General features: G+C 44.4%; 1 protein-coding gene across 10 annotated transcripts in view; it reads right to left on the reverse strand.

Moving 5' to 3' along the window:
• Positions 1-16,317, reverse strand: part of CELF4 (CUGBP Elav-like family member 4) — an 861,314-nt gene that overhangs the window by 111,730 nt on the left and 733,267 nt on the right. The window lies entirely within an intron of this gene.

Raw genomic sequence — 16,317 nt, forward strand, 5'->3', positions numbered from 1 at the left:
GGAAACCTGCAGTGATTACAGTACCCACACGAGGAAATAAGGAAATAAGGAAACAGATCAACAGAGCCAGATGTGTACCCAGAAGCCTCCTACTGCAAGACAAGCCCAAGAAAGAAACCAACAGGACTCCACTGGCCATCACATACAGTCCCCAGCTCAAACCCCTCCAATGCATCATCAGGGATCTACAACCCATCCTGGACAATGATCCCACACTTTCACAGGCCTTGGGTGGCAGGCCAGTCCTCGCCCACAGACAACCTGCCAACCTGAAGCATATTCTCACCAGCAACTGCACACCGCACCATAGTAACTCTAGCTCAGGAACCAACCCATGCAACAAACCTCGATGCCAACTCTGCCCACATATCTACACCAGCAACACCATCACAGGACCTAACCAGATCAGCCACACCATCACCGGTTCATTCACCTGCACGTCCACCAATGTAATATATGCCATCATATGCCAGCAATGCCGCTCTGCTATGTACATCGGCCAAACTGGACAGTCTCTAAGGAAAAGGATAAATGGACACAAATCAGACATTAGGAATGGCAATATACAAAAACCTGTAGGAGAACACTTCAACCTCCCTGGCCACACAATAGCAGATTTTAAGGTGGCCATCCTACAGCAAAAAAACTTTAGGACCAGACTCCAAAGAGAAACTGCTGAGCTCCAGTTCATCTGCAATTTAACACCATCAGTTTAGGACTAAACAAAGACTGTGAATGGCTTGCCAATTACAGAACCAGTTTCTCCTCCCTTGGTTTTCACACCTCAGCTGCTGGAACAGGGCCCCATCCTCCCTGATTGATCTAACCTCGTTATCTCTAGCTTGCTTCTTGCTTGCTTATATATACACACCTGCCCCTGGAAATTTCCACTGCTTGCATCCGAAGAAGTGGGTATTCACCCACGAAAGCTCATGCTGCAAAACATCTGTTAGTCTATAAGGTGCCACAGGATTCTTTGCTGCTTCTACAGAACCAGACTAACACGGCTACCCCTCTGATACTGCAGTGATTAATTTACATGTCATAGGACATCTCTCGCTCTGTCTCTAATGCTAAGACTCTACATAATCATCATTTTACTTGATCAATAATTTTGTGATGGACAGTTTTCCATTGAAAAATTCAGTCTAATTGAAATTGAAATGTATCATGGGAACGTGTCAATTTAGATGAATTTCTGATAGGCCAAAGTCAAAATATTTAGTTTCGACAGTGTCTAAATGTTTCCTTTGGCTTTATCATTTTGATTCATTTTGTTTAGACTTCTATGCTATAGCAAATTGTTAATTTAATAGTCTATGATGTGCATTATAGTTAATGTTACCTAGGTAACATTATTTAATGTTTTTGTATAATATAGAAGTCTAAACAAAATGAAATGCTTCAATGGTCCCAAATCAGTTTTTTTTTAAATTTTCATTTCATGGAAAATTTTACCTTTTCGTTCTGATTCAGAATGATTTTTGCCCCCAAAATGTCAGAAATTCCAGTTCCCAACCAGGTCTAGTCATTGCTTCTCGCAATGAGCTGGTTCTCCACTTCTGCTGTTCACGAACTCTCATGCAGCAGGAGTGCAAAATGCATGTCAAATGCTCCCGTTCAGGCGAGTAAGAGGAGAATTTTCATTGGGCAGCATTTTACTTTCTCTCTTCACAGATGTAAATGAGAACACAAGGCGCAGGGCAGGGCAAAGCCAGCACCTCTTGCATTAAGAAATGTCTCTTGCCGCTTCACTCACTCCAGAGCCGTGGGGGGCGCTACTGACTCAAGCTGATATTTTGTTGCCTTCTCCATCAGAACATGACAGCCTGATGATGTAGGTTAGCATGGCAGCCATGCATCTCAGCATAAGAACGGAAGGACACTTTCAAAGCCATTGCAAGGGAAGGTTTATTGTTGTTTACTGGTTAAATTTAACAGTTAAGTCGCTGCTAAATTAACCACAAACATAAAAAAAAAATAGCAACCACTTTACAATGCTTCAAGCGTCCTCCCCAGGCATTCAAACGCAGAGGCAGTCTGGACCAATGGACAAACAGTGACCTAGGAGCTAGACAGTCTCAGCTCTGCTACTGATGTGCTGTGTGACCTTGGCAAGCCATTTCAATTCTCTGTGCCTTAGTTTCCCCTGCTGTAAAATGGGGATAATAATATTTGCCTTCCTTGGTAAAAGTGCCTGAGATCTATGGATTAAAAATGTTGTAAAGAACCTGAATATTATTATTTCTTGCATCTTAACACACAGCATCTCAGTGCCAAGGTGGAGGCTTCCCTTTTGACTGTTAATTACCCTTCCTTATTATATACTGCGTAAGACACTTTCACATTTTAATTAGTGATTTACTCTTCTTTGTAATTACTGATGGAGTGATTAGATGAGCTTTTTATATTACAGCACAATGCCGGTCCCCTTTAAGGAGCAAATTTGTTAGTAGGCATCAATTGGATTTATTCTCCAGATCAGGTACTGAGCAGGTGATTTTATTAAGTATTCCAATAAAGTGAGGAAGGGAGAGGGAATGCATCCATCTTTAAACAGGGATTGACTCTACCTTTGGGTGTCTACTGACTCATAGCTCATTTCCTGTGCCAGATATTTATACTTCTGGCTGGCTGAGGACAGAGCTTGCTCCATGGCTGGTTATGTAAGTGATGGCTGAGGTCCAGGATCTGCTTAATACTGCTGATCAAATTAGTATTTCTCAGAGGTAAGGAGTGCTTCAAGGGCTGGGAGGGAGCTGAGTCTAGGCTGACTGAGTTAGACTTTCCTCTTATTCCTCCAAAGTATGTCAGAGATGGAAACACTTTTGTGATCTGCTTGTAAAGAGTTTATGGTGGTTAGTCTGCAGAGAGGCTAACAGTCTACTACTGGTTTCAGCTACTGGAGCTAATCCTTCTGCTCAAGTGATACAGCTTTGTGTTTTCGTGCTGAAGGGTTTCTGGTTCAGACACTACTCGTGACTTATGATGGGGATAGCATAACATTTGCTTATAACAGTAGTTAAGACACTGGACTGTGATTCTGCAGTTGTGCTCTCACTGGAACTCTGCTACAGACACCATGGATAACCTTGGTCAAGTCATTTAATTTCTTTGGGCAGTGGTTCCCCACATGTAAAATGGGAATGATAATTCTTCCTTTTCTTATTATCTAGACTGTACGACTTTCAGGCCAAGGACTATACACAATGGGGCCCTGATCTTGGCTGGGGTAACTCACTGATACCATAATACAATTAATAGTCATGCTGTTCCAAAGACAATCTCTATTATGCATGCTGCACATTAATTATCAGAGCCCAGAAAATTGTGTGTAGCATTTAACTGACTGGATGATGTAACGTCTTGTCCTGCTCATGACACATCTGGGAGCTGTTTGCAATTGTTTCAGACATATCGGGTGTTCAAAATGATCTGCCGACTCGCGCTTGGAACAGAATCTTGGTCTGTCAACGAGTATGCAGTGGGAAATGCACATGAAGTGGTGGCCTGATACAGCCCGGGGTTGAGGCATGCAGAGTTTTGCAACATACTGTCATTATTCCATCTGTTACATCTGTCCAGAGACACACATGGCATTTTCCTCTCTGTGTTCGTGCAAAAACCGAGGCTGCTCCTAACCTGCCGATGATGGTTGAATGCACTGTAGACATCCTAAAGTCCCACTGATTTCAGTGGAATGGCCATGTAAAATTGCCTGTACGGCTGGTAGTGGGAGTGGAGTAGGCTGGGAAGAGAGTAGGTTACATTTAACTTACATTTAGACAGGAAGGGTGGCCCGGGAGTTAGAGCACTAGTCTAGCACTCAGAAGGGCTGTGTTCAAGGTTCTGCTCTGCCACAGACTGCCTAGGTGGCCTTGAGCAAGTCACTTAGGACATGGCTACGGTACAAGGGTTGATCTTGGGCTCTGCAGCTGTGCAGACATGGCCAATATTGATGGAAGGGTTTTTTCCGTTGAGGTAGGTAATCCACCTCTCCGAGAGGCAGTAGCTAAGTCAACGAAAGAATTCTTCTGTCGACCTAGCTGCGGCTACATGGGTAGCCCTGACTACAGCGCTCAGGCGGAGAGTGACATAGCTAGGTTGGTCTAATTTGTAAGTGCAGACTAGACCCAAGTCTATCTGTGCCTTAGTTCCCCACCTGTACAATGGAGATCATAGCACTGCTCTACCTCAGAAGGGTGGTTGTGGGGAGAAATGCACTGAAGAGCGTCACACGCTCAGATTAGAACATGTGGACAGTGGGAATGTTCCTTCCTGAGAAATTTTGGAGGAAAAAAAAGTTCCATGTCAGAAGAAAAAATCGAAATGTACATCAGCCAAACTGGACAATCCCTACGTAAAAGGATAAATGGACACAAGTCAGATATTAGGAATGGAAATATACAAAAACCTGTAGGAGAACACTTCAACCTCCCTGGACACACAATAGCAGATTTAAAGGTGGCCATCCTGCAGCAAAAAAAACCATCAGGACCAGACTCCAAAGAGAAACTGCTGAACTTCAGTTCATTTGCAAATTTGACACCATCAGCTCAGGATTAAACAAAGACTGTGAATGGCTTGCCAACTACAGAACCAGTTTCTCCTCCCTTGGTGTTCACACCTCAGCTGCTAGAACAGGGCCTCATCCTCCCTGATTGAACTAACCTCGTTATCTCTAAACTGATTCCTGCCTGCATATTTATACCTGCCTCTGGAAATTTCCGCCACATGTGTCTGACGAAGTGGGTGTTCACCCACGAAAGCTCATGCTCCAATACGTCTGTTAGTCTATAAGGTGCCACAGGACTCTTTGTCGCATTTTGAATTCGATGAATCTGCCTTTTCTGTCGGAAAATCTCGGAGCAGCTCTGATCCTATGGCAATGGAGGCTTTCTTAGAAAGTCACAGCACTGTAAGAGTAAAACTATACCATTGGAAAGGGAACTCGGTAACCTTGAAACAAGCGAACAGAATAGACCCATGTCCCCTCCCCTATGGTGAGTCAAGGGAGATTTATGAAAGGAGGGCAAGTGCTGCAAGGGTCATCAGTCTGTCTTATAAAATCCCTGGAGCGTTGCCTGGGGCATTCAAATAAGTCTTCCCACTCCTTCCCAGCCACCTCCTGAAGACAAATGTCCCATCCACCCTCCTTTCATTTAAAAGAAGCCCAATGTGTGAGTGAGCTTTTTCCTTTCTTGGCCAAAGGAGGCATTTCTTTTTTCTATTGTTCCTTCCTTGGAACAATCTCTGCCTGAGCAATTAAGGAGCTTTATCCCATCCTATTTCCAGTAGAGATAAGGAGGTGTTAGTACCGTTATACAAGGCACTGGTGAGACCTCATCTGGAATGCTGTGTGCAGTTCTGGTTTCCCATGTTTAAGAAGGATGAATTCAAACTGGAACAGGTACAGAGAAGGGCTACTAGGATGATCCAAGAAATGGAAAACCTGTCTTATGAAAGGAGCCTCAAAGAGCCTGGCTTGTTTAGTCTAACCAAAAGAAGGCTGAGGGGAGATATGATGGCTCTTTATAAATATATCAGAGGGATAAATACCAGGGAGGGAGAGGAATTTTTAAGCTCAGTACCAATGTGGACACAAGAACAAATGGATATAAACTGGCCATCAGGAAGTTTAGACTTGAAATTAGATGAAGGTTTCTAACCATCAGAGGAGTGAAGTTCTGGCACAACCTTCCAAGGGGAGCAGTGGGGGCAAAAGACATATCTGGCTTCAAGACTAAGCTTGACAAGTTTATGGAGGGGATGGTATGTGGGATAGCCTAATTTTGGCAATTAATTGATCTTTGACTATTAGCGGTAAATATGCCCAATGGCCTGTGATGGGATGTTAGATGGGATGGGAACTGAGTTACTACAGAGAATTCTTTCCTGGGTGTCTGGCTGGTGAGTCTTGCCCACATGCTCAGGATTTAGCTGATCGCCATATTTGGGGTCGGAAGGGAATTTTCCTTCCGGGCAGATTGGCAGAGGCCCTGGGTTTTTTTCGCCTTCCTCTGCAGCGTGGGGCACGGGTCATTTGCTGGAGGATTCTCTGCACCTTGAAGTCTTTAAACCATGATTTGAGGACTTCAATAGCTCAGACATAGACCAGGGGTTTATTACAGGAGTGGGTGGGTGAGATTCTGTGTCTTGCATTGTGCAGGAGGTCAGACTAGATGATTATAATGGTCCCTTCTGACCTTAAAGTCTATGACTCTATCCTTATTTGATAGACAATTCCCTCCTCTCCCAGCCCTGTCATTGTCAGTATTCAAAGCCTGGGGTTATGGCGACCGGCGGATGGTTCCTGGCTGGTGTATGCCCATGGAGAACATCTGCTGAGCTATCTCCTATCTGCTGAGCCCTAGCTCCCAGTCCCTGAGCAGGAGGATCTGCTAAAGAGTCGCTTACACAGAAATGAACCACGGGGAAGGGTTGGTGGCAAATACCTGCCCGGAGGAAAGCAAAGTGATTGGGATGGGGTGGGGCAAGGGAGATGGATGGTGGGGGAAGGGAGGTAGATGGTTGGGCAGTGGAGACCGGCCACCCATCCTTTCCTCTGAAACCGCTGATCCTGTGAACCCACTGAAGGTTCCTCAAGGGGCCGAGCATGCCTCATCACCCACTGACTTCAGTGGCAGGGGAGAGGGCCCTTGCAGTCAGACATGAAGCATTTGGGCCTGGCTCCTAAATGAGGGCAGAATGTCTCTTCTGGATAGAGCTGAAATGCAGAGTCTCCCAGGAGGCTTTGCTTCCACTTCGTTTCACTCAAGCCCACAGCTCTAGAGTTCAACCTTATACAGACCACTTCACGCCAGTTTGCTTTGGGCATCAAAAATACTACAGCCAGCAGCGAGCAGACCCAGGAAAGCTCCCCCACGCTGCTTCTCATGGGAGAAACTCCCCATCAACAGCCGCAAAACAAAGTCCTTGTCCTCCTTCAAACCCCGCCTCAAAACTCTCCTTTGCTCTGATGCCTACAGAAAGCTTGACAATGGCCAGGTTGCTGGTGTGCTGAGACAACTATCTACCATGCTGACCAATATCGGCTTGTTGTTTCCTTGCATTCTGCTGTCTGTATGTATCCATCAGCTGTCTCCTGTCTTACACGTAGACTGTAAGCTCTTTGGGGCAGGGGCTCTCTTTTTGTTATCTGTTTGTACAGCACCTGGAACAACAGGGCCTGGGCCATGACTGGAGCTCCTAGGCACTATGAACATGCAACTAAATAATAATAATAATTAAGTTGAATTTCCTGCATGATTCACTTCACTCTTCACTTCCTGTCCTAAGCCGTTGTGTAGTATGACTGGCTGCTGTTAAACAGCTTCTGTGGTTCCAGTTCAGCAATGGCGACATCATACGCTGGTTGAAACCATTCCTCTGCCCAGTGAATTATTATGGGTGAAGCAACCCTTACAGAGGAGGAGCAACAGAATTTTCTCTTCTAGTCACTTGTTTATAACTTTTTGTTTTTTACTTTCCTGGCTGTGGGCAGATTTGTTCTCCACCCAGTAGCACAATTTCCAAGTAAGTCTAAGCCAAAATGGTTGAGAGGGACAAAGCAGGTGAGGTAATATCCTCTCACCAACAGAAGTTGGCCCAATAAAAGATATTACTTCACTCACCTTGTCTCTCTAATATCCTGGGCCCGACACAGGTACCACAACACTGCATATACCAGGATGGTTCAGACATTTTCAAGAGAGAAAGAGGCAACAATAATACACTCTTCCATTCTGTGGAATATATATACACTCTTCCCTGTGAGGGAAGATTGAAAAAATTGGGTTTGTTTATTCTGGAGAAGAGAAGATTGAGAGGGGACATGATAACAGTTTTCAACTACATAAAAGGCTGTTACAAGGAGGAAGGAGAAAAATTGTTCTTCTAAACCTTTGAGTATAGGACAAGAAGCAATGGGCTAAAATTGGAGCAAGGGAGGTTTAGGTTGGGCATTAGGAAAAACTACCTGTCAGGGTGGTTAAGCACTGGAATAAATTGCCCAGGGAGGTTGTGGAATGACCATCATTGGAGACTTTTAAGAGTAGGTTGGACAAACACCTGTCAGGGATGGTCTAGATAATACTTAGTCCTGCCATGAGTGCAGGGGACTGGACTAGATGACCTCTCGAGGTCCCTTCCAGTCCTATGATTCTATGCAATAATGACTCACAACTTATTTTGAACTCCCCTAGCTTGACAGTGGTAGATGGGAGACACTTGAAATTGGACAGCGAGAGATTCCTTTGGTTGCAGATGCACCTTTCAGGTGTTCTGGTGAAAATTGCTTGCGATTTGTCTGAGTTAAAAGATGTATTTTGCAGATGCCAGCTGGATTTTGTAATACATTCTGCTAACAGTTCGCCAGGGTTCTAGTAGGGCGTGCACAGAACCCCTCACTAATGCACTGTGTAAATATGGCTGAGTCTGTGTGAGTACTATTATTTGTATTACAATAGCACCTACAGGCCGGAGCTGAGATCAGGGCTTTATTATGCTAAGCACTGGATAAGCCCATGGTGAGAGACAGTGCCTGACCCAAAGAGCTTACAAAACAGACAAGAGAGACAAAGAGTGAGAGAAAGGAAGTATATTATTCCTGTTTTCCAGATTGGGAACCGAGACACAGAGAAGATGAATGCCTGGCCCAAGGTCACACAAAAAGTCCTTCCTAGCCAACGCGGGAATTGACTGAGGGAAGGGTGCTATAGAAAAACATAGCACAGGCTCATGAAATAAACATATTATTGTCTATCCCAGTCTTTGCACAGCCTAACATTTTGCTTGCTTTGTCCCCTTATTCTTTTGCTAACAATAATACCAGCTAGTGCTTTCCACCTCCAAAGCGCTACCAAACACTTCGCTAATTAATCCACACAGCGCCCCCTATGGGAGAGCCAGGGAGGCAGTAATATCAGGATCTAGCTATGTTTATGGCTAAAGATCGGCACCCCCTGCTGGAGGGAATCAGAACAGCAGAACTGTGCGACATGGGCAACTCTGGACAAATAAAATTAATCAAATAATTTGACTCATTTTTGTGATATATATATATATATATATATATATTAGAGAATTTCCCCCTATTCCATAGAGCTAGCAGGATAATGAGTGAATATTGTGCTTGAATAATTTCACAAAATCTACTCTTGGTGGAGTAATTTGCCCCTCGTTATTCACCTAGTTCATGTCATGGATCCGACACCCTTAACCATGATTCTCCTGCAGATCAACTGGGTCGGGATGGAGCTTCTAGAGCAAAGGGATAAAAGTTCCAGCTCTGCTTCTGCCCTAACACTGCACTGCCCACAGCCTGTCGAGATCCAGGTAGTCCTGGGTGACCAGAGATTTGTTGCAATTCAATAATTGCCATTATTATCGCCATAGCACAGCCAGGGGAACGGTGAGTCACTGACAGTAAATGACTCACCCAAGGCCAAACAGCAAAGTCAAAGTACCCCTCCTAACCCCCAGCCCCTTCCTTGGCCTGCAATCCCACGCTTTGTGCTGCAGAATCTAGTTACTACCCCCATCTGGAATTAAGCCAGGACACCGTGGCTAACACTCGCATGTCGTTTTTATGCAAACTTGATAGATGGCTTTGATCTCATCTTAAATAATGTATTCCATGGCTGTTACTTTCCAGGGGCTCCTTCCTTGTGGCTTGCTTTTCTTGTCTGTATTTTCCTACCTCCTCTGGTTTACCCTCAAATGATTTCCATTCTGCCTGGCGGGCGGCAGCAATATAAGGGGATCGCTAAGGACTCAGTTGCCTCTTCATGAAGAAACATAGGAGCTAAACAAACTTTGTTACGGTGGCTTGCCTGGACCTGATCTCTAGTAGTGAGTTTAATATTCTGTGCTGGTTTTTATCACACATGGCTTAGATGCTGCTTGTTATATATGCTTCCGAGTGTATTACATAAAATAAATAATTTCCCATTAATTTGTGGGAGGGGGGTTAAGTGGGGTGAGAAGATTCAGTTGAGAGACAAACACCCCTTAGGTCTCTGGAATAAGAGATTTTATCAAGCTGTGAAACTTGGCTCTCACTATATTGAGAGCAAAGAGGGGCTGATACAACCTTCTGCCTCTTGAGTGACAGCGGCAACATCTATGTCATGAGGGCCAGATCCACTGTCATGCGCATGCCTGGTGCCCCACGTGGGCTGAGATGCAAAGGCCAGGTGTAGAAGAGAGCTTGAACCTTCACGTCCCAGCCCAGAGGGCATAGAAAGGAGGCATGTTGGCTCAATAATGTGTCCCACTTCCTCTGACCCTTCAGAAGACTCTCCGTAGGGGCTTAAGCCAACTCCCTTGAAGCCAGTGGAAAATCTCCCATTGACTTCAACAGTGCAGAATGAGGCCCTGGGTTCGCTATGGGGGTTGGACACTGCCAGTGGGAAAGGGTGGGGCTGAGGGATTGGCCCTGTTTCTCTGCCTTCTCTCTGATCAGCCAGGGGATGGGCGGCCAGGAGACAGTGTAGAGGTGTAGGACTGCTGCATGAATTGGAGCATGCACAGGCCAAAACAGACCTGCAATGGAATAGCTAGGAGGCAAGGCTGTGTCGAGACCCTTATGTAGGTCATGCTCTAGCTGGGTATTAGTCATTGAGCCATTCATATTGTCTGTTTAATGGTAGCATCTTGAGGTCCCAACCAAGATGGCGGCCCCACTGCACTGTCCCTACCTCAGGGACCTTTCGGTCTGAATAAGGATTATCGCCATTTTGTAGAGGGGGGAAATGAGGAATAGAGGGAGATTAAGTGATGTGCCGAAGGTCACACAGGGAGTTGGTGGCAGAGCTGGAGAATGAACCCCTGTCCCCTGAGAGCTGGACACTTTAGGCCAAGCTTCTTCTCCCTTTAGCTGGGGCCTTACATCCAGGCAGCAGGCTGAGCTCTTAAATGTACATTGCATCTTCATGTCAAAAGAAAATGCCTCCCCCCGCTTTTTTCTTTATCCTTCTCTTCATCTCTCTCTGGTATTTCTAAGGTGCCAATCACCCTGGTATCTAAGAGCTGGCAGTCCAAGGTGGATTAACCGGGACCGACGGGACACCGCACAGCCTGAGCGCTTCACTCCCTTTCTTTTGTGTGCGATTCGGAGATGAAACAGATAGGAAGAGGCACAGATACCTCAGCTGATTAAGAGACAGGCTCCGAGCCCGGCTTGGATATGCAGACGCCGCACAGAAATGTGATCCCGTCACTTAGACAGCTCTGAAGTCTCCAGGGTAATTGGTGTCACCAGCCTGTCATATCAGAGGGCTTGAGTTCTAAAACTTATCCCCACCTCCATTAACATATTTATCAGCCAAAGATGGTGGGACCAAATCCGACTTCCACTAAAGTAGATGGAAAAATACCCACTGGGGTCACTGGAAGCAGGAGCAGGCTCAGTAATGGTTCTTCCTCTTTCTTCAGAGATGAATCCTCACTCTAGCATCTTCCCACCCTGATTTCCTTTGCTTACTACAGGGGAACACAGAGTTAGGGGAACTTTTGCAGTTAAAAGTAAAGGGCCAGAATCTGCTGCTGTCAGTAACATCGGTGTAAATCCGGAGGGATTCAATCACCACTGCAGTCAGTGCCTTTACAGCTATGGCAGGGCAAATTTAGCGTGACCCCAGGACCATGGAACTCATCAGTTACACTGACACTGGTGTAAATATAGACTCCACTGCTGCTGCAGTCAATAGAGTTACAGCAGGATTTGGTCTAGAGGGTCGGTGCAGCAGAGTGGGCACCTCCCAAACTGGCCGCACTCCTGCTTGGCGTGTTTTGTGCAATACAAGGCATTGGAATGTTTTCAGAGAGGGAGAGAAAGAAAGTGTGGGTATTAAGAAAGAAAGAAAGAAAGAAAGAAAACGTGTGTAAACAGGGAGAGCAGAGAATAGGTTCCGCTTTGACTTTCCTTGCAGGATTTCTGCTTGGGAAGTAACAATTGAATCTCTCTGCCTGTCAGCTCTTAGAGATGCTCCTCCCTGGCCCACAGTTCTTGTGGTCCTGCATGTTCCACAGTTGATACCTCTACACAAGGGGGCATTAAGGCAGCATCCCCCAGCTGGGATGCCCTTGAGGTGCTGGGTGCAGCTTGACCTCCCTGTGGACTGGCAGCATGGAGTGTCAGCCTGCTCCCCTGCTGACTGCTGGGGAGGCTGGATAAACGCAGCCAGGCATTCATCACATGGGGAGAGGTGTTGGGAAGGGTGGCTGAGGGCTCCTCTCCTATCAACTAGGGAGTAAAACAAACAGGAGGCTGGGAAAAAAAGATGAGCTTGCTTGATGGGGAAGGAATGAAAAAGCGCAGCTGTGTGGTTCTGGGGCGAGGGGGGTAATTTCTTGGGGCTCCCAGGATGTTTATAGAATGCTAAACTGTATTATACTATTCTGCCCTTAGGTCTCACTGTATGTAAAATACCTTATTTAAAGCTAACCTTAACCCTACCTGGCAGAGCACTAAAGGATCTTATGATGAATGTATCTGGTCTGTACAAGCAAGTGCTGTAACCATTCCATATCTGATACAGAAGTACATGACATTGTGTCAGGAATAAACTAAGGGCAGGTCTACACTTAAAACATTGTAGCAGCACATCTGCACTGGTGCAGCTGTGACACAGTAGTGCTTCACTGAAGACGCTCCTACACCAATGGGACACCTTCTCCCGGCGGCATAGTTAATTCACCACCGTGAGAGGTGGTAACTATGCTATAGCACTGTCTACACCAGGGGGTTAGATTGGTCTAATTGCATTGCTCAGGGGTGTTGACCCGGCCTAAGAACAGAAACAGAAGGAATAAAGAAAGTAACAAAGGTTGCAAGATCTCATTAACATGTCATTCTTCAATGCCCCAGAGAATTTCAGCTTAGATAAAGCTTCGGCGTGGACAGACTGGAAACAGTACTTTGCAGGATTTCACATTGCTACCAAGTTGCACAAAGAAACTGTGGATATACAGGTATCTTCTTTAATTTATGCTATGGGGAAGCAAGCAGAGCATATCTTTAAATCCTTTGACTTTACTATAGATAGGAACAAAGATAACTATGAAAGGGTTCTGGCTATGTTTGATGCATACCTTATACCTTGGAGAAATGTAGTTTAAGAAAGAGCATGTTTCCACCAGAGAATTCAATAACCAGGGGGTAAAGTAGAATGTTTTATAAGAATACTACATACATTAGCGGAAAACTGTGATTTTGGGAATGCAAAACATGAAAATAGCAGTGACAGACTGGTTATTGGGTCAACAGACAAACCCAAATAACCCAGACAAACCCATTCACAGCAGCTACAACTGAAGAGAGATTTAACCCCAGCCATGGGTATACAGTGTACAAAGCAGTCTGACTAGTGAGACAGCAACACCAGCAACTTGACACACTTGAAAAACCTGAATACAGCTTAGAAACTGTAAACAGACACTTGAATGTTAAAAGTCATTATCATAAAATCCCGAGGCAAGGAGAGAGAACTCTCAGGCTAAGAGGGACAAATTCCAGCCTACACGCACAAGGTGTGGAAAAAGTCCTATCCCAAGAGATGATGCATGTTCAGCCAGAGGCACACAGCATAACTAATGCATGGAATATGGACATTTTGCAGTTGTTTGCCGCACCAAAGCAGGCAGGGAGTTAACTCAAATTACAATCAAGACCCATTTTTTTCTGGGATCTATCACTTGTGATGACATAGAGCCTGCCTGGAGAGTGAAATTGACTGTGCATGGTAAGACTATTGACTTTAAAATTGAGACAGGAGCTGACATCACAGTCATCTCAGAAGGGACTTACAATCATCTTCAACCTCTCCCAGCACTGAAGTCACCTGACACAGCTTTGACTATTCCTGGAGGGATTCTGAACTGCATGGGCCAGTTCACCACAGAAACAACTTACAAAGACAAAAGCTTTGCATCCAGAGTGCGTGTGATGAAAGGACCACAGATCAACAGCCTCCTCAGACACAGTGTGGTAGCCATGATGGGTCTGGTGAGAAAAGTGGAAGAACTCAATGGAATATTGGGTGAAATAGGACTTTTGAAAGGAGATCCAGTACAAATCACCTTAATAGACAATGCTGAACCATACCGCATACATACACCTCGCAGGATTCTTATCCCATTACTTCACAAAGTGGAAACTGAGTTTAGGAGAATGTAATGGGATTGACATATTTGAGAAAATCTCAACGCCCACAGCATGGTGTGCCCCAGTGATACTGGTGAAAACGAAAAATGGGAAAATACAAATATGTGTGGATCTTAAAAGACTTAATGAAACACTTGTGAGAGAAAAATATATCCTCCCAACTCCAGATGATTTCCTTTCTAAAGTGAAAGGAAGTACAATATTCTCCAAGCTGGATGACTCAAGTGGATTCTGGCAAATTGTTTTAGCCAAAGAAAGTGCTAAACTGACTATATTTATCACACCCCTGGAGAGGTTTTGCTTTTGAAGATTACCATTTGGGTTTGCTAATGCGCCTGAAAATTTCCAAAGAAGGATGGCAGTATTGTTAACAAACACAGATGGAGTTGTAGTTTTCATGGACAATATTCTGATATATGGATCTTCAATGGAAGAACACAAGAAAACCCTCAACGAAGTCCTAAGCCTAATCAGTCATTCTGGATTGAAGCAACACGAGGAAAAATGCGTTTTCCACCTACCCCAAATTGATTTTTTGGGAGAGACAATAAACAAAGATGGAATCAGTCCTAGCCCTGAGAAAGTACAAGCAATTTGAGAATTGAATGTACCAACTAATGTACAAGAACAGAGATGTATGCTGGGGAAGGTAAATTATCTTGGTCGATACCTACAAGACCTTTCCACAGTGAGAAAACCGCTGAATGAACTGTTAATGTCCAAAACATCTTGGCTATGGAGGCCAAATCAAGACATTGCCTTCAGAAAGGCACAGTAAAAGGTACAGTACCAAAAGTGAAATCCCTGCAAGGTGCGTGGAAACTTTTTAAAGACACCATAATAGAGGCTCAATTTAACTGTATAACCCAATTTAAAAAACATAGTAAGAGAACCAAAAAAGAGCCACTGTGGTTAAACAACAAAGTAAAAGAAGCAGTGAGAGGCAAAAAGGCATCCTTTAAAAAGTGGATGATAAATCCTAATGAGGAAAATAGAAAAGAGCATAAACTCTGGCAAAGGAAGTACAAAATATAATTAGAAAGACCAAAAATGAATTTGAAGAACAGCTAGCCAAAGACTCCAAAAGTAATAGCAAAAATTTTTTTTAAATACATCAGAAGCAGAAAGCCTGCTAAACAACCAGTGGGGCCATTGGACGATCGAGATGCTAAAGGAGCACTCAAAGACAATAAGGCCATTGCAGAGAAACTAAACGAATTCTTTGCATCTCTCTTCACTGTTGAGGATGTGAGGGAGATTCCCAAACCTGAGCCATTCTCTTGGGGTGACAGATCTGAGGAACTGTCTCAAACTGAGGTGTCATTAGAAGAGGTTTTGGAACAAATTGATAAACTAAACAGTAATAAGTCTCCAGGACCTGATGGTATTCACCCAAGAGTTCTGAAGGAACTCAAATGAGAAATTGCAGGACTACTAACTGTCATCTGTAACCTATCATTTAAACCAGCTTCTGTACCAAATGACTGGAGGATAGCTAATGTGATGCCAATTTTTAAAAAGGGCTCCAGAGGTGACCCTGGCAACTACAGGCCAGTAAGCCTCACTTCAGTACCGGGAAAATTGGTTGAAACTATCATAAAGAACAAAATTGTCAGACACATAGATGAACATAATTTGTTGGGAAATAGTCAACATGGTTTTTGTAAAGGGAAATCATGCCTCATCAATCTACTAGACTTCTTTGAGGGGGTCAACAAGCATGCTGACAAAGGAGATCCAGTGGATATAGTGTATTTAGATTTTCAGAAAGCCTTTGACAAGGTCCCTCACCAAAGGCTCTTAAGCAAAATAAGCAGTCATGGGATAAAAGGGAAGGTTCTCTCATGGATTGGTAACTGGGTAAAAGGAACTAAAGAGTAGGAATAAATGATCAGTTTTCAGAATGGAGAGAGGTAAATAGTGGTGTCCCCCAGGGGTCTGTACTGGGCCCAGTCCTATTTAACATATTCATAAACGATCTGGAAAAAGGGGTAAACAGTGAGGTGGCAAAATTTGCAGATGATACAAAACTTCTAAAGATAGTTAAGTCCCAGGCAGACTGTGAAGAGCTATAAAAGGATCTCACAAAACTGGGTGACTGGGCAACAAAATGGCAGATGAAATTTAATGTTGATAAATGCAAAATAATG

This window comes from Mauremys reevesii, linkage group 6 (genome assembly GCF_016161935.1).
Source record: "Mauremys reevesii isolate NIE-2019 linkage group 6, ASM1616193v1, whole genome shotgun sequence".
In the NCBI taxonomy this organism is placed as follows: Eukaryota; Metazoa; Chordata; order Testudines; family Geoemydidae; genus Mauremys; species Mauremys reevesii.